Consider the following 18,682-nt stretch of genomic DNA (forward strand, 5'->3'; position numbering starts at 1 on the left):
TCCCTTGCCCACCCTGAGATGGGATCACTCGTTTTCTTCTTGCTAGTACGTTTAAGTTCTCTATGGATTCTGGTTATTAAACCTTTGTCGGAGACATAACCTGCGAAAATCTTCTCCCATTCTGAGGGCTGTCTGCTTGCCTTACTTACTGTGTCCTTGGCTGTGCAGAAGCTCTTTAGTTTGATCAGGTCCCAATAGTGTATTTTTGATGTTGCTTCAACTGCAACAGGTGTCCCCTTTTCTCCATATCCATGCCAGCATCTCTGGTTTGGGGATTTTGTGATATGGGCTAATCTTACTGGAGTTAGATGATATCTCAAAGTAGCTTTGATTTGCATTTCTCTGATGATTACGGATGGCAAGCATTGTTTCATATATCTGTAGGCCATGTGCCTATCTTTTTTAGAGAAATTTCTCTTCAAGTCCCTTGCCAGCCCACTTTCTTAAGGCATCTTTTATTTTTTTGGTTTATTTTTATTAAAGTGTGATTTATAGGGGTGGAGCAAGATGGCGAACCAGGAAAACTGTCAGGCTGAGTTCTCCCAGAGCAACTGAGAAATGAAGAGTTAGTTGGGCAGTTTGGAGTGATAATTTTGCCTGGTGCTGTGGCTCAGGGTGTGCTGTGAGGTGATGGGGTGCTGGTTGCTGTATGTGAACTGGAGCAGCGAAGTGGAGATCTGACGCTTGGCAAGTCTTGTGTGGGCCACTGGTGGGAGCCCGAGGTGGCTGCAGCTGCCAGGAGCCACAGAGGTACTGGACTTGAGGAAGCCTTTTTGCAGTTTTGGTCCTCAGGGGAAGTGCAGTGTGTGGATTGCTGGCAGTATATAGCAGTCAGATTTGATGACTGGCTGGAGCAGATTTGCCACTGGTTTGGCAGTGGTAGAGATAGCTGGTCTGGGAAGGTCCTGGTAGAGAGGAGTTGGCCATTATGGCAAGGTTGTGAGAAGGTCGTGAGGCAGGGCCCCGTACAAGAACATAGCCTTTTTAGTTCTGCCTGCTAGGATCAGCCTAGTCCTCAGGGATTTAGTACCCCACGAGAACTGTTGTGAGGCCAGCCTCTGAGAGATCTGAGTTCTCAACCAGCGGAACCTGATTGCTGAGGAAATAATCAAGCGATCATTGCGGACATTTAAGTTGGGAATCTGGTATATGTCTGGGTTCTAGAGAAAGGTTATCTGCTTGGTTGTCCGTCTCCTAATACTACAGCGCCACCTGATGTTCCAGCAATATATTGCAACACAAATATTTTCCTACTAAAATCGGACCCTCAGGCCATATATATATATATATGCTTTTACGTATATAGCTATATATGAAATTAGTTTTTTCTTTCTTCTTTTCTTTGAGACAGATCCTCACTATGTCACCCTCTGTAGAGTGCTATGGCGTCACAGCTCACAGCAACCTCAAACTCTTGGGCTTAAGCAATTCTCTTGCCTCAACCTCCCAAGTAGCTGGGACAAAAGATGCCAGCCACAATGCCCAGCTATTTTTTTGGTTGCAGTTGTCATTGTTGTTTAGCAGGCACAGTCTCGACTGGAACCCACCGGCCTCGGTGTATGTGGCCTGTGCCCTAACCATTGAGCTACAAGCACTCTTTTTTTCTTCTTATTAGTATTTTCTTTTTCCTTTTTTGGTTTATTTTTTCATTTATTTGTTACTGAGTTTGCTTATTTAGGGTTATTTCGAGCTTTACGATATTTTGTCTTGATGTGATTTGTTTTTTGCTTTATTTGCATGGTTTTCTTTTCTTAACTTCTATTTTTACTTTTGTCAGGGACAAGGGCTTCTGTATTTTTTTTTTTTTTTTTTTTTGGTTACAGTATTTTAGCTTCATTTATTCTCTCTTCATATTTCACTCCAGTATATTCTCCCTTTAGACAGAGACTCTTCCATCTTTCTCATCTCTCCCACAACAATCAGTTCTGCAACAGCTAAGCTCTCCCTTCCCTATTTTTTTGTCTCTCTCATTTCTTTCTTTAGTCCACTTCCCTTTCTCTCCTCTATTAGATACAATGGTTTTTTTTTTTTTTTTTAGATAGCATTGGCAAGACCACACTGCAGAATTTTTCTATTTTGTTTTCATTCTTACTAAATTTTTCCTTAGTGTTTATTGTTTTTGCTCTATTCCTTTCCTTCTTAGTCTTGCCAGAGGAAGAGTCTGATTCTGCTCAGGCAGATAAGGCTGCTTGATTTCAAGGAATCTCCTAGTTCAGCCCCCTCAAAACCCTTGAGTTACAAGTGTGGCCTTAGCACCAACCTGGTCAATACCATTTCTTCCATCACTTTCAATCTCTCTTTCTGACCTCTTTCTCTCCTTTTATCCAGGAGTTTTTTCTTTTCTTTTCTTTCTTCTATTATTCTTCCTCCTCTTTTTTCTTTTCTTTTATACTGTCACTCTTTTTTACTCTTTCTTTCTTTCCCCCCCCATTTCTCCTTTCCTTCTCCTTACCTTCCTTCTTATTTTGTCTTATACTAAGAGGTCTCTTCATCACATAAACTCTGAGACAAGGTAATTTGAAGAAAAGGAGGCAATGAGAAGGAAAAATGTACACAAAGAAGTGAACAAGAAAAATACACACATGAAGAGGAACCAAAAGTAAAATTCAAGCACAATGAAAAACCAAAATAGAGCAACTACTCTAAGGGAGGAGGCAGCTTTTATAGAAGATGCATCCTATAAAGAATTACAGATCTTACAGAAAGGGAATTTAAAATATGGATGATTAAGACAACAAAAGCAATGGATGAGAAAATAGAAAGACAGAACCAAAAGTTGGATGAGAGATATGTAGAATATAGAAAAGACATGGATGAGCTTAAGGAAATGAAGAAGACAATTAGGGAATATAAAGAAGCAGTAGAAAATATTAAAAATAAATTAGACCACAGAAAAGAGAGAACATCAGAGTTAGCAGACAAAATCTTTGAGTTAACACAGGTTGTTACAGAGTCAGAAAAGAAAAGAGAGAAAGCAGAGCAGGTGTTCAGAGAACTACGAGACTCCATGAAGTGTTCAAACATATGGATAATAGGAACCCCTGAAGGGAAAGAAGAATGTCCCAAAGGTATGGAAGCCATACTGGAGACTATCATAAATGAAAACTTCTGAAGTTTTACCAAAGATCCTGACACACTCTTTTCAGATAGATATCAAACTCTGGCAATCTGAATTCTAACAGAGCCTCTCCAAGACACATTGTAATGAACCTATCCAAAGTCAAGATGAAGGAGAAAGTACTGCAAAGAGCTAGGAGTAAGCACCAATTGACCTATAAAGGGAGAGCCATTAGGATGACAGTAGACTTCTCAACTGAAACTTTCCAAGCCAGAAGAGCATGCTCATTTACTTTTAACATCCTTAAACAAAATAATCTTCAGCCCAGAATCCTGTATCCTGCTAAACTTAGCCTAAAAATTGATGGAGAAATAAAAAATTTTGCAGATGTATAAACACTAAGGAAATTTGCCACAACAAGACTAGCTCTACAGGAATACTCAGACCTACTCTCAATACTGAACACCACAATGGACCACCACCACAGTAAACACCTAGAAGCCAAAGGCCAGAGCTTAGCTTCCACAATGGTGAAGGACCTCTATTGTGGGGAGTTGACCTCCTGGGAGGCAAGGTCCCCCAGTTTTGAGGAACCACATCTAAGTCAAAGACCGAATGCAACCTGGCCCCAGCTGTTTCCTGTTATGGCTGGTTCTTGAACCAGATTAGAATGGAGACATGCCCTTTTGGTCATCTCAGACTGCTGAGAATGCTATTCTGCTTTTAATCAAGTTATGCAATTATGACAAAATCACGCCTTCAAGCTACTGTATGTAAAAGCTGTGCAATAAAGCTGAGGTTGCCTTTTCCTATTGAGGAAAGGTCACCCTGATCCTGCTATTTTCTGTCTCTTTTTCTATCCCACACTGGTCTACTCCTGGGTTTTCCTAATAACTTGGTTAGGCTGGTTCCTGGCACTCTATGAAGAAAATTATGAAACTTTAAGAAAAGAAACAGAAGATATTAACAAATGGAAGAAGATACCATGCCCATGACTGGAAAGAATCAACATTATCAAAATGTCTATACTTCCCAAAGCAATCTACAGATTCAATGCCATCCCTATTAAAATACCAACACCATACTTCCAAGACTTAGAAAAAATAATTCTTCGTTTTGTATGGAGCCAGAAAAAACCTCATATAGCTAAGGCAAGTTTTAGTAATAAAAAAATGCTGGGGGCATCAGCCTACCAGACTTTAGGCTGTACTACAATGCCATAGTGATCAACACAGCATGGTACTGGCACAAAAATAGAGACATAGATACCTGGAACCAAATAGAAAACCAGTAGATGAAACTAACATTGTACAGCCACCTAATCTTTGATAAACCAAAAAAGAACATAAACTGGGGGAAACAATTCCTATTCAATAAATGGTGTTGGGAGAACTGGATATCCACATGTAAAAGACTGAAACTAGATCTGCACCTTTCTCCATTTACAAAAATTGATTAAAGATGGATAAAAGACCTAAATCTAAGGAATAAAATGATAAAAATCCTCAAAGAAAGCACGAGAAAAACACTTGAAGATAATGGCCTGGGGAACAACTTTATGAAGAAGACTTCCATGGCAACTGCAACAACAACAAAAATAAACAAATGGGATTTAATTAACTTGAAAAGCTTCTGTATAGCTAAGGAGATAACAACCAAAGCAAATAGACAACCTACACAATGGGAAAGGGCATTTGCATATTTTGAAGCAGACTAAAGCTAGATAACTAGGATCTACAGAGAGCTCAAATTAATCAACATAAAAAGAGCATACAATCCCTTATATCATTGGGCAAGAGAGATGAATAAGACCTTCTCTAAAGAAGACAGATGAATGACTAACAAACATGAAAAAATGTCCATTGTTTCTAATTACTAGAGAAATACAAATCAAAACCACCCTGAGATATCATCTAACCCCAGTGAAAATGGCCCACATTACAAAATCTCAAAACTTCAGATGTTGGCATGGATGTGGAGAGAAGGGAACGCTTTTACACTGCTGGTGGGACAGCAAATACAATCTTTTTGGAAGAAAGTATGGAGAATCCTCAAAGAACTCAAACTAGACCTCCTATATGATCCTACAATCTGTCTACTGGGCATCTACCCAGAAGAAAAAAAATCCTTTTACCATAAGGATATTTTCATTAGACTGTTTATCACAGCTAAATTTACAATTGCCAAAATGCGGAATCAGCCCAAATGCCCACCAATCCAGGAATGGATTAACAAGTTGTGGTATATGTATATCATGGAATACAATTCAGCCATAAAAAAATGGAGACTTTACATTTTTTGTATTAACCTAGATGAAAGTGGAACACATTCTTCTTAGTAAAGCATCACAAGAATGGAGAAGCAAGAAACCTATGTACTCAGTTCTTATATGAGTACAATTAATGATCTAGCACACACTGGGGGTTGGGGGAAGGAGAGAGCAGGGAGAAGGAAGGACAGAGGGGGATGTGGAGTCACAGTGTGTGACACACCTTTTGGGGGTGGGACACAATTATAAGAGGGACTTTACCAAAGAAATGGAATTAATATAACCTGGTTCTTTGCACCCTCAATGAATCCCCAACAACAACAAAAAAATTGTGATTTATATACAATAAAATTCATCAATTTAAATATATAATGTGATGAGATTTCATGTATATACAATCATGAAGACACCACCACAATCAAGGCATAGAATATTTCAATGACCTCAAAATTAGCCTCATGCTCCTCTGTGGACAATGTGATGCTCTCGTGGTCAGACCTTGGCTGTTAATCTTGCCATGGTCCGATAGCTCTGCTTTTTCCAGTGTGCCAAATGAGTTGAGTCTTACACTACAATAGTCTTTTGTTTTGATTTCATTCGCTTACCACCATGCTTTGGGGATTTCTCCATGTGTCATATGAGTTAATGTTGCATTTATGTTTGTTGCTAAAAATATTTTTGTTCACTTACCACCATGCTTTTGGGATTTCTCCATGTGTTGTATGAGTTAATGTTGCATTTATGTTTGTTGCTAAAAATATTTCTGTTCACTTACCATGATGCTTTTGGGATTTCTCCATGTGTCGTATGAGTTAATATTGCATTTGTTTTTGTTGCTAAAAATGCACGAGTATACAAGTATTTGTTATGATACTTTAGTTCCTTTCAATTATTATCCATTGTGAATAAACATGCTATAAATATTCACATACAAAATCTTTGGATGGATGTGTTTTCTTTTGAGAAAATATGTAGAAATGAAATTGTTGGATTATGTGAAATGTATATGTTGAATTTTTAAAAATTTTGCATTCCCATCAGCAACAGATCTGAATTTTAGTTCTCCACATCATGCCTGCATTGGTATTGTTAGACTTTTTTTTTAAATGATGTTGAACATCTTTCTGTGTGGTTATTCATTGTTTCTTTGGCAAAATATCTATCCAATTCATTTACCTGTTTCTAATAAGTTTTTATGTCTTATTTTTCATATGCTGGAATAAAATCTTTATTAGATACAGTTTTTCACATTTTTCTTCAAGTCTAATTTGTCATTTCATTTTCTTAGTAGGGTTTTATGAAGAGTAAAAGCTTTTATTTATTTATTTATTTATTGAGACAGAATCTCAGTATGTTGCCCTTGGTAGAGTGATATGCCATCACCGCTCACAGCAACCTCAAACTCTTGGGCTTAAGCGATTCTCTTGCCTCAGCCTCCCAAGAAGCTGGGACTACAGGTGCCTGCCACAATGCCCAGCTACCTTTTCACTGCAGTTGTCATTGTTGTTTAGCTGAGCCAGGCTGGGCTCAAACCCACCAGCCTCGGTGCATGTGGCCAGCACTGTAACCACTGTGCTATGAGCACTGAGCCAAAGATTTTATTCTTTATGTTCAAATTTTCAATATTTTCTATTTTGGATTCATCCTTTTCTATTTCCTGCATAACCCAAGTTCACTGATATTTTTTTCTCATATTAAAATCTATGAATAGATTTCAAATTTTCAAGTTGTTTTCATGAAGTAAGATTTCCTCCAACTAGTTCCTTTTTTGGTTTATGAATAGTTAAATGTCCCAACACCATTTATTGACAAAGTTATTTCTCCATTTAATTACCTTGTCATTTTGTCAAATGCCAATTGGCCTCATATGTGGGTGTTTCTGGACTTCCCATTTAGTTCTGTTGATCTGTTTCTCTGCCCTGACACTGAACCACATTGCCTTAGGCCAGTGATTTTTAACTATTGTTCCACAGCACACTGGTGTGCCATGAGAGGATCTTAGGTATGCTGCGAAAATTTTGAAAGATCATTAATTAAATTATTTTATAAAGAAATTCAAAGCACAGTAAGTATATTATTTTTTGATGAACATAATTTAAGCATACCATGGAAGTTTAATTATAGGTTCAAGTGTGCTGTGAGATTAAAAAGGATTGAAAAACACTGCTATAGGCTAACAGTGAAAGTTGGAGTCAGGTAGCATCTGCCATCCAACTTTGTTTTCTTCTTTTAATACTATTCTGGCTATTCTAGCTTCTTTGCATCTAAATTTAGAATCAACGTGTCAGTTTCCACCAAGAAAATGCCTACTGGGATTTAAACTGTGGTTTCACTGAATCTATACATTGATTTGAGGAGAAGTGACCAAGGAGAATAATACCAAGTCTTTCAACCCATGAACATTATTGTCTCTCCATTTATTCTTGTTTTGTGGTTTGCAGTGCCCCAGCCTAGAACATATTTTATGTTAATATCTTTAAAGAATTTATTTATTGATGACACACTAGAATGACGTTTACTTTTAAAAATTTAATTTCCAATTGTTCATTGTTTTTATATAAAAATACAATTAGTGGGGTGGTACCTGTAGCTTAGTGGGTAGGGCGTCGGCCACATACACTGAAGCTGGCGGGTTTAAACCCGGCTCAGGCCAGCTAAAACAATGACAACTGCAACAACAACAACAAAAAAAGCCAGGTGTTTGGCAGGTGCCTGTAGTTCTTGCTATTTGGGAGGCTGAGGCAAGAGAATCACTTAAGCCCAAGAGTTTGAGGTTGCTGTGAGCTGTGATGCCACAGCACTCTACCCAGGGTGATATCTTGAGACTCTGTCTCAAAAAAAAAAAAAAGATACAATTAGTGTTTGTATACTGACCTTGTCATCCTGAAACCATTCTAAATTCACACACTAATTCTCATCATATTTTTATAGGTTACTTATTTTCTATGTAGATTATCAAGTTGTCTGCAAAGAGTTTTGTTTATCACATTTAGGTGTTAATTTTTGTGTATAGTGTGAGGTAGTGTAATAGATTATAAAAACAGCTACAAACTCTTTCCCTTTGGACACTACTAATCCTCCCACCAAAAGGTGAAATCTTTTTCCCAGCCCTCAATCTGAACTGGACATTTGATTTGCGCCCTCCCTTCCCCCTCAGCTCCTGAAGTTTGGAGGTGCCTCTGCTCAGGTCCTGTGTCCAACCAGGGCTCCCTGTAGAAGATTCCCCATGAAGAATGGGTGCTTAACATACAAGAAAGGAGACCAGAGAAGGGGATCCCTTCTCAGGATCCCAGAATCTTTTCATGATAAAAATTGGCTCCTGTTGTCCAATACTCTGCCACCTGCTGGTTATTTAATTTTCAAATGCTAGATTTCCTTATCATTCATTATTTTTTCTTTTAAAAAATAAATTGTATTTTTTCTTTTAAAAAATGAATTGTATTTTGTATATTTAAGGCATACAACATGAAGTAAGTGTGTGTGTATGTGTATGGTTGCTATAGTGGAACAAACTAACACATCCATCATCTCATACAGTTACCCATTTTTTCTCTCTCTGGAAAGAGCAGATATACTTATATAGCAAAACTCCTGAATACAATATGCTACTCTTAACTATAGCCCTTATGTTGTATCTTAGATTTCTAGACTTGTTCACTCTACATACTTGCTATTTTATATCTTTTGACATACACCTCACCATTTCCTCCTTCCACTCTAGTCAGGGTAACCACTATTTATACTCTGTGTATATTTCATCTTTCTTTTTAGATTTCATATATAAGTACGATTAGTGGGCAGTCTTACCACACAGAGACATGAGAGTATTAAAGAAGTAAATGTGTAAAAGTGGCCCTAAGTTATGGTATCAAATGGTGGCATCCTCATCCTCCTTATAAAAACACAAAGTTAGGTACCCTCTAAATCTGAATGCAAGAGGACCCTCAGAAGGCAATGAGGAAGAGTCCATACCCAGAGATGGTGTCAAGGGCACTCTATGTCAGGGAGTAGGATGTTTGAGAGTCCTCAGGGAGTTTCAGTGGCTGATGCTGGGTACTTGCCCTCACCAGCACCTGGCAGCTCCACCCCATGTGTGGGAGAGTCCAGAGTGAGACAAGGTCTGCAGGAAGCAGGGGACCAACTGGGCTTGGTAGCTGCTGGGAATTAGCAGAGATATGTATTTTAATAATCAGTGAGTTACTTTATACAAAGTGCACAACTTTCTCTTAGTGTGGATTCAATAAAAATTAAAATATATTGTTAAATTGAATAAGAACTTTCTGAGGTTGCACAGGATGAGATAAAAGGAGGCTGCTATCAGCCCCCTGGCTGGGCCAAAGAAGAGCCCTCCCTGTCCTGCAGTCCCATGGGGGAGAGTGCAGACACCATGAAGCAATGGGAAAGCAACCAGCTGGGGCCTGATTCAGAAATTCCACATGTTCCTACAGAAAGAGAGGTCACTGCTTGGGGGATTCCCTTCCGATGTGCTTGAAAGTCAAGGGTTTTGACTGGAAATAGTGTGTTCCATCTGAGGGCCTGGGGAGGGTCAGTATGACAGGTCCTGTGTGTGCATTTGTTTGCAGTGACTCCAGTCTGCATGCATGTGACATGAAGTATGTGTGTGTGTGAGCATGTACACAGGTGCATTCAAGAGTGGCAAACCCATGAGTATGGATTTCCATGGCATTCACACTGCCAACCCACTGAGTATGGATTTCCAGCCAGCACTTTCCCAGAGGAAGAACCTGGAGGCCTGCTCATACATGATAGTTATTTCTCTTGGGAACTGTAGTCTCAGTTGTGAGTTGACTAACTGGTATTCTGTTCTCTGGCAGGTGCATGTCAGACATACCTGGAGACTCTGCATGTGCTTCTCTGAATTGGGTCAGGTGCTGCCTGGATGGAATTTCTGGGGAATTAAGACATTTCTGGTAGGGATTCTTGGCTGAGGGACTCCTCAGGGAAGCTCTTCACAGTGAACTGAAACTGTCCAGTGTTCAACCCCTAGTGTCCAGGCAATTGGAGCTTAGACAGGCTGCTACAGGTTGGTGTTGGTAGACTTGTCTGTTCCAGGCTCCAGAGGTATGGGAAATTCTGGTCTAGGAGGGAACCGCCTTGAGACATTTGGGGCCAGAGGAAGAGATGCCTACGTAGTTCCTTGGAGTCTTGAAAGATGAAAGGCCACAGTGCCAGCCCTGGCAGGCCCTGTGTCAGGATTGAGCTGGGTCAGGGCCTGCTCTGTTGGGAGCATGACCTCAGTCCTGAATCCTGCTGGAACCATCTGGGAGCTTTTACTCAATTCCATGCTCTCTGCAAACCACAAAAGTTTTAATACCTGGTGGGTCCTGGCCTTAGCATTTTAACAGCTCCCAGATGATCCACTGTACAGTTGAGGATGACAGCTCCAACCTAGAGCAGGGAAAAACCCATGGAGTCTGGGATCTGTGTGTATGGGGGTGGCTACAGCAAAGGCAGTAGGTTTGAGCAGGCTGGGCTATATGCGTTTCTTTTTCTTGCACCCCCATTTTCCCTAGCAGGCAGAGGATCCAGGGAAGTACCTGTACAGTGTGGCTCTGCTGACTGCTTGCCTGTCTCCACCAGCGTCACTGGTGTTCTCAAACCCATGAGCCCCACAGGAGCAACCTGCGCTGCTGGAAAATGTGTCACTTTCCTGGGCACTAGGGGGGGCAGTGATACCCTGGTCCCTGGCCAGCCATTGGTTAGAGGGCAGCAGCCACTGTTTATGCTCATGGGAGATAAAGATGGGCAGCTTCTTTGGCAGGCTTGTGGGTGTCCCAGGCTCTCTGTGTGGCTGTACAGGCACTCTTACCTTTGAACCAGGGTCTCATGCATCTCCACCTGCCAAGAGCCCAGACAGTTCTGTTCATCTCAGTGTCTATAGAGAAGGAGACAGATCGAAAGTTTGTCAGCAGAAAGCTAGTACAACAGTTGGTGGGTCACACAACACAGGCTCTGTCCAATGATTTAAGTGCCTAATGGAGGATACTTTCATGGCATGACAGCTCTGAATAACTGTGGGGAAGAGAGGAAGACTTTAAGAAGTGTTTAGATTATGCCATTTAAGTGAAAGAAACATACTCATAGTGATCCTCCCCATCTGTCAAGATGCATCTTCCGTGCTATTTCCTCTGAGGTCACCTCAGCCTGCCAAACTGTGTGTGAACCCTCTCTACTGGGATCCTGTTGTAGTTTGAATGTTTGACTCTCCAAACCTTTTGCTGAAATTGGATCTCCAGTGTTGGAGGTGGGAATTGTTTGGATCATGGGGCAGATTCCTCATTAGTGGGTTAATGTCCTTCCTTGGGGGTAAGTTCTTACTATTAGATATGCAAGAGCTGGTTGTTAAAAAGAGCCATACACCTCCAGTCTCTCCTCCTCCTTTGCTATGTGATCTCTGACACATAGCTCCCCTTCACCTCCTATCCTGCGAGGAAGCTCCCCAAGGCTCTCACAGACCCAGATGGCCAACCCTGAACCCCATGCCATTATAGTTATGAGCCAAATAAGCTGTATTTATTTATGAATTATTAGTCTCAGGTATTCCTTTACAGTAACACAAAATGGACTAAGACAGCTCCCAATAGCCTTGTCTCTCTCTGCTTTTCCCCTTTTACCTCCTGAGGAAGGAGGCCCTGCTCAGTGTGTGTCCCTATATCTGCCTCAGGTGGTATGACTTTGCAAGTCTCTGATCAATATTTGTTGTCATTATTTCAGTGACTTCCAACTCTCACATACAAATCAGTGATTTCAACCCAAATTTTGCAACCAATTTCAAATATTTGTGTTGTGAAAACACTCACATCACAGGACAAGCTCCTGTCTTTCCCCATCAGTGAGAGCAGTGCTATGTTGTGCTGCCAGGTCCTCAAACACAGAAAGAGAATTTTTTTGAAGTTCAATGTTCCTTAAATTTTTCCAGTATTCTCTTTAGTGAGAACAAAGACTTTGTGTTCTGGAATGAAATAAACTTGTTTCAAAAGGATTTAATCATTGGAAAGGGCAAGAAACATGATAATTTCATATAAACTTAAGTCAGCCAAGAGAAGATATGAGGGAGGAGCCCAGAACCATACACAGGCCTCTCAGATATGGCCTTGAGATTTCTAAGAGTGTCCATGGCTTGTAGTGCAAGTCCTAAGCAACTCCTCCCAAAGAGGAGCAATGAGCACCATTGAGCAACTTCTGGTCTTTCTTAAGTTTTATTTGGATGTGTAAAGAGGGAGGGAAGTACAACACCTTCCCTATGTGTCTAAAATGGACAAATGTCCAGTTACATAAACAAGGGTCTTACAGGTGTCCAAGGCCAATGCTATGCTCTGTTACCAAATGAAGGGAAAGTCAGTGTATTGAAATTGATATATGTCATTCTGCAGGGAGTCCCAGAGAAAATGACAGATCCCAGGTCTCACTAAAAACATGTTTGGAATCTGCATCTTGGGACAGAGGAACAGGTGGTGTAAGGTCTACACTCCAGTGGGTACCACCAGCATCCCCAGGAGGAGCAATTTTGCAGGGCTCTGCTGCCACTGTGGCTCACATCCATGATCCCTCTGTGACTGGTGGTGCAACTACAGGCAGTGCCTTTGCCTGTGTCTGTGAAGAGACAACTAACAGAACCACCTCACAGAAGTATTGTGTGATCAAATTAGAGAATAGAGAAAATCTCTTAACATAGCAAAGGTTGGAATGGAAATTCCCAGTGGCCCTGAACTCTGAGTTGTTCACTGCAGATTTCCCTTTTGGATCAAATAGTATTTGGCAGAGTAGGCACATGATACGTATCTGTTGGATAAATGAATTACAGTTAGTAACATTGTCAGGTTTAGCCACATGCCTGCTTCAAATGGCAAATACAACTTAGTGAAGCACCCCTACAAAGCCTAGCTTGGAGAAAGGCTAACTTAGGTTTATACCACACATTATTATAATAAGATTACTCAACATATGGATTTATTTATGCATTGGTATGAGGCTGGTTCTATGACCTAAATGCATTCCTCAAAATTTATATTTTGAAGAAATTGAGTCACTAATAACTGCATGAAGGGCTGGGACCTTCAGAATGTGATTAAGTCATTTGAGTAGAGACCTCATGAAAAGGATTAGGCATCCTTATGAAAAAGCTTGATGGGGGAGAGTTTGCCTCCTGCATGTCCATCTGTAGGGGAGGATGTAGTCCTCCCCAGAGAATGCAGCAACAGGTGTCATCTCGAAGGCAGAGAGTGGTCCCCACCAGACACTGACTCTGCCTTGATCTTGGACTTCTCAGGCTTCAGAACTTTGATAAATAAATCTCTATTCTTCATGAATTATCCAATCTCAAGTGTGTTATTATAGGAGCACACATAGCACCTTTCAAGGATCATTATCTGTGTTTCCATTATCTGTGTTTCCACGTGATCTATTGTGAGTGCCACTGAATGTGCTTGTTCCTCTATGGCTGTCCAAGACTCCACATGCAGGCAACGCTATTCACATCAGAGAATCTGTTATTTTGAAAATATTGTATATTTTGAGGTGGAGCAAGATGGCGGAGGGGATGCATCCCTGAGTCAATTCTCCTGGTGGTTTCAGGTGAGAGTGGGGGGATTGGATCTCTTCCACATGGAGTGCTGGCATGGACAAGCAGCGCAGGGCGAGCAGCAAAGAAGTGATTTGTTGGATTGGAACTGTAGCCCAGAACTATGGTGTCAGCCAGAGAAAACTCAGGGCAGCAGCTGAAACAGCGCCATATGCAACCTGTGGCAACAGGTCCATGGCTTGCGTCCTGAGAGGCAGAAACCAATCCCTCCCCCACAAAGGGTTCCTGTGCCCAATTCATGGGGAGTTTGTGTGTTTCACTGAGAGTGTGGTGAGGCATGGATTCCCGAGACATTTGGACCTGGTTTGGGGCATCAGGGATCCAGGCATTTGGACAGAAACTTGAGGGGAAGGGACCCTACTTAGGAACCAATCCATCCTGTAATTTTGGAAGTCTGTGTGGAGCTGCACTGATGCAGCGACCCGCAGGGGGAATCAGTTCCCTTCCTAAAAACACTGAAAAATCCTTTGAGCGTGCCTTGGCAGTGGTGGTGGCGGTGACAGCCGCGCTCCCCCCTCATCAGAAATAAACTGAACACAGAAAGCACAAGGGGTGCCCAGCTCTTTTCCCTTGGACCACAACAGTTTTCTGTTCGAGGAGAAGTTAGGAGTTGAGTGCAGGGAATAGGTTCCCTTCCTACAAACACTGAAAAATCTTTTGAGCTCACTGTGGCCCCACCCCCATCAGAAATAAACTGAACTCGGAATGTGCACGGGGCGCCCAGCTCTTTTCCCTCAGACCACAAGGGTTTTCTGTTTGAGGGGAAATTAGGAGTTGAGTGAAAGTCTGGCGAAGTGTGGACTGTGTCCCAAGTTTGGAGGACAGATATGAGTGGGTGGCCAGCCAGGAACCAGATGTAATGTAAAACTCCAAAAATGGTGTCTCCATAACACCTCTCCCAGAAGCATGGAGAACTCAATCTGACCTGCAGCCAGCCATCCGGCATCTGAAGCTAATCCAAGATGCCCAACACTTTGCGGGAACTGTTGTAGGGAGAATCTGTGCAACCTGTGCCAGCAAAGAGTCTCCTTATATATATATAAGGAGAATATATATATATATATATATATATTTTTTTTTTTCCTTCTCTTTTTTTCTTTCTATTTTTGGTTTTAGCGCGTGGATCACTCACAGCGCCACCTGCTGTCTAGAAAGTATATTGCAGCATAATTATATATTTTTTTAAACTGGAACCCCACCACATTCAAAAAGGGGCTTGTTTGTATATATTCAAAAAAATACTAATTTTCTTAGTGGTGCCCTCCTTTTCCTTTTTTTATTTTTTATTTTTATTATATATATATTTTCTTTCTTCTTTGTTTGTTTTGCTATTTGTATGCTCTATCATTTTATGGCCAACATTTCTGTGGTTATCTTTTATTACTACTATTTTTTTCTTTCTTTCTTCTTTGGTCTGTTAGTTGGTTGGCTTGTCTGTTGTTTTGTTATCTTTTTTGTCTGTTTGTTTACTTGTTTCTGAGTGTCTGGGCATCGGTGTGCTTGTGTGTCTGGTAGCATTTTAGTCTGTTTATTTGTCTGCTTGGTTTCAATGTATTTTGTACTTTGTTAAATCCCCAGGTTGGCTATATTCCCTAACTACAATTTTCACATTCAATAAGAATTTGGAGGAATAGGGGATGAGAGCTGACTGGAGCTAGCTTTCAACATAAACTTCAGTTCAGGGGGAGAGACAAACGCCAGAAGAACCCAACGAAGCTGATGATGGGGAGCTGAGCTGAGAGAAGAGATAGATAAACACACGTCCTCCCCACTGAGGTAAACCATGACTTCAAGAAAACAAATTCCAGGTTTAGATTGAGCCCAAGCGGAATATTCTCCAGCTCCCATTGTGTGCCTGAGGCAGATAGGCTTCAACTATCTCTGCTGGCTGGCCATAAAGAGTGGTCACCAAGGGGAGAAGGCATTGACATTACTTGGACTCTGGCAGGCACAAAACCCTGACACACTCGCCTATTGGACAGGACTGGGTTACAGAGTCTGGGTTAACAGAAACTGGTAGTGGAGTTAACTGAGACTGAGGTTACCAGAGTCTGGCGGTGAAGGGTGAGTAAGGAGGGGAAAGAGACATCAGCCTCCTTACTCCAAATTGTCTACTGAACAGGCCTTTCTGACTCCTCAGTGCATCAGAGCGAGCCACACTTATACCACTAGTAGATTCCTATTATTTAGTTGCTGGAGACCTTGTGATCTTTCCAACCAGAGAGTGGATACTGATCGGGTCAATAGTTTTGGATCTCTTGATTTGGGCAAATCAACTGGTGGTTGAGGGAGAATCTCTGATGCTCTCTGAATTTTCTCAGGCCTAAATTGTCTTCAGGTGGAACATTCTCCAGTTGTCATTGAGTGCCTAAGACAGCCAAGCCTCAGTTCTCTTTGCTGGCAGGGGTCGAAGAGCAGTAACTGAGTGGAGCTGGCATTGGCTCTACTTTGATTATGGCAGACACAAAGACCTGCCATATTCGCTTATTGGGCAACTGGGTCACAGCCCTGTGGGGTCTCCAGTGACTGGGTGTGATGAAGGTACAAGGTGGGGTAGGAGGCATCAACCTCCCTAGAATATTTTATTTGCTGGGTATGTCCCTTTGACCGCACAGAACACTAGGGCAAGTCATACCTGAGTTGCCAGAAGATCCCTGCTGTACAGTTGCCAGAGACCTCTTGAACTCTCTCACCTGAGACTTGTGTTAATTGAGACACTTGACTTAGATAATTTGAACTAGGCCAATCACCTGAGAACTATCTAAAGTGATACCCTGGGGGTGTGGCTGAGGGAAGGTGTGATTTTCCTTTCCTAACCATCACCAGTAAGGGGAGGGATGACTTAATCACTGATATTTCTCCATAGCCAAGATCTTAACCCAGAGTAATTGATTTTCTAAGGTAGAACAGATACCAGCCGAAAACAAGATAGAGACACGCAGGCCCCCAGGCTCTCAGACCATAGCATTATACGCATCCTTGGCAAAGCTCTAGGGGAAAAGATACAGACACCAGTCCCAGCCTTTGCCCAAAAAGACTAGTAAAATACTACTCCCAGAGCCCCCAAACCAACTTCCTCTTACCTGCTCACCTAGCCAAATGGAGTAAATCCAGCATGGGGTAGAGTCAGCGGAAAAACTTCAGTAGTAGGAATAACCAGAGTAGATCAACCCCCCAGGGAAGGATGTGGCAGAGGTACCTGAAGATCCAACCCATAAAGAGATGGCTGAGATGACAGAAATCGAGTTCAGAATGTGGATAGTAAATAAGATGAATAGAATGGAAGAAAGGATAGAGCTAGAACTTCAAGAAATTATTCAAAAAAAGTCTCAAGAAATTATCCAAAAGATGTCCCAAGAAATTATTCAAAAGATGACTCAAGAATTCAACAATTTCAAAGATAAAATGATCAAAGATTTTGAAACTTTGAGACAAGAGTTTGTAGCCCTCAAAGATTTGAAAAACATGGTGGAATATCTTTGTAACAGAGTGGAACAGACTGAAGCAAGGATCTCTGACATTGAAGACAAAGCCTTTGAACAAAGACAAAGAGCGCAAGGACGAAAAGAAATGGAAAACAACAATGGATCTTTCTCTTAGAGAGTTTTGGCATAATTTGAAGAAAACTAATATTTGCCTTATAGGAATCCCTGAAAGCGATAAAGCTGCCTTACAAAACATAGAGGCTCTTCTTCATGAAATTTTGAAAGAGAATTTCCCAGACAGGCCAAGAGATTCTGAAATTCAGATAGCAGATAGTTTCAGAACCCTAGCACAATTCAACCCAAACAAGACATCCCCCAGGCACATCATAATTAACTTCACTAAAGTTAATATGAAAGAAAAAATTCTGAAAGCAGTTAGACACAAGAAAATTATAACCTACAAAGGAAAGAGTATTAGAATGACTGCAGATCTTCCTGCTGAAATCTTTCAGGTTAGAAGAGGATGGTCAGCAACTTTTAATCTCCTAAAGCAAAACAACTTCCAACCCAGGATCCTATATCCAGCTAAAGTGAGTTTCATCTATGATGGAGAAATTAAATACTTTAATGATATCCACATGTTGAATAAATTTGCCATAATTAAACCACCTCTGCAGGAAATTCTCAAACCTATCCTCCATAATGACCATTGCAATCCCCCACTACAAAAGTAAACTCACCTACAAACTTTTGATCAAATTCCAACTTCCACAGTGGCGAAAGGATTAAAATTGTCTACTGGACTTTCGAGCAATTTGAGGACCAATATCTCACCAGGTCTTTCAATAATTTCAATCAATGTGAATGGCCAAAACTGCCCTTTAAAGAGGCACAGATTGGCTGATAGGATACAGAAACTCAGACCAGCATTCCTTCATGATCAGAACACTTAAGAAAATTGGTATAGAAGGAACATTTCTTAAGCTGATAGAGGCCATCTACAGCAAACCCACAGCCAATATTGTAATCAATGGAGTTAAACTGAAATCATTCCCACTCAGATCAGGAACCAGGCAAGGTTGCCCATTGTCCCCATTGCTATTTAACATTGCAATGGAAGTTCTAGCTACTGCAATTCGGGAAGAAAAGGCAATTAAGGGTGTCCATATAGGAACAGAAGACATTAAACTTTCACTTTTCACAGATGATATGATTATATATCTGGAAAACACCAGGGATTCAACTAAAAAACTCTTAGAAGTGATCAAGGAATACAGTGGCGTATCAGGATACAAAATCAACACTCATAAATCTGTAGCCTTTATATA

At 41.1% G+C, this 18,682-nt stretch overlaps 1 long non-coding RNA gene across 2 annotated transcripts; it reads right to left on the reverse strand.

Moving 5' to 3' along the window:
* Positions 1-9,249: 9,249 nt before the first annotated feature.
* On the reverse strand, positions 9,250-11,884 carry LOC111722805. Of its 2 annotated transcripts, XR_002771470.1 has the most exons (4): positions 11,427-11,884; positions 11,158-11,223; positions 10,663-10,736; positions 9,250-9,484 (listed from the first exon to the last, which is right to left on the reverse strand). It is a non-coding gene; the product is annotated as an uncharacterized LOC111722805 (long non-coding RNA). The 2 variants fall into 2 exon arrangements; XR_002771469.1 differs by lacking the exon at positions 9,250-9,484 and having other exon boundaries at positions 10,513-10,736.
* Positions 11,885-18,682: the final 6,798 nt, after the last annotated feature.

This window comes from Otolemur garnettii, unplaced genomic scaffold, assembly GCF_000181295.1.
Source record: "Otolemur garnettii isolate 467f Iridium unplaced genomic scaffold, OtoGar3 scaffold00409, whole genome shotgun sequence".
NCBI lineage: Eukaryota > Metazoa > Chordata > Mammalia > Primates > Galagidae > Otolemur > Otolemur garnettii.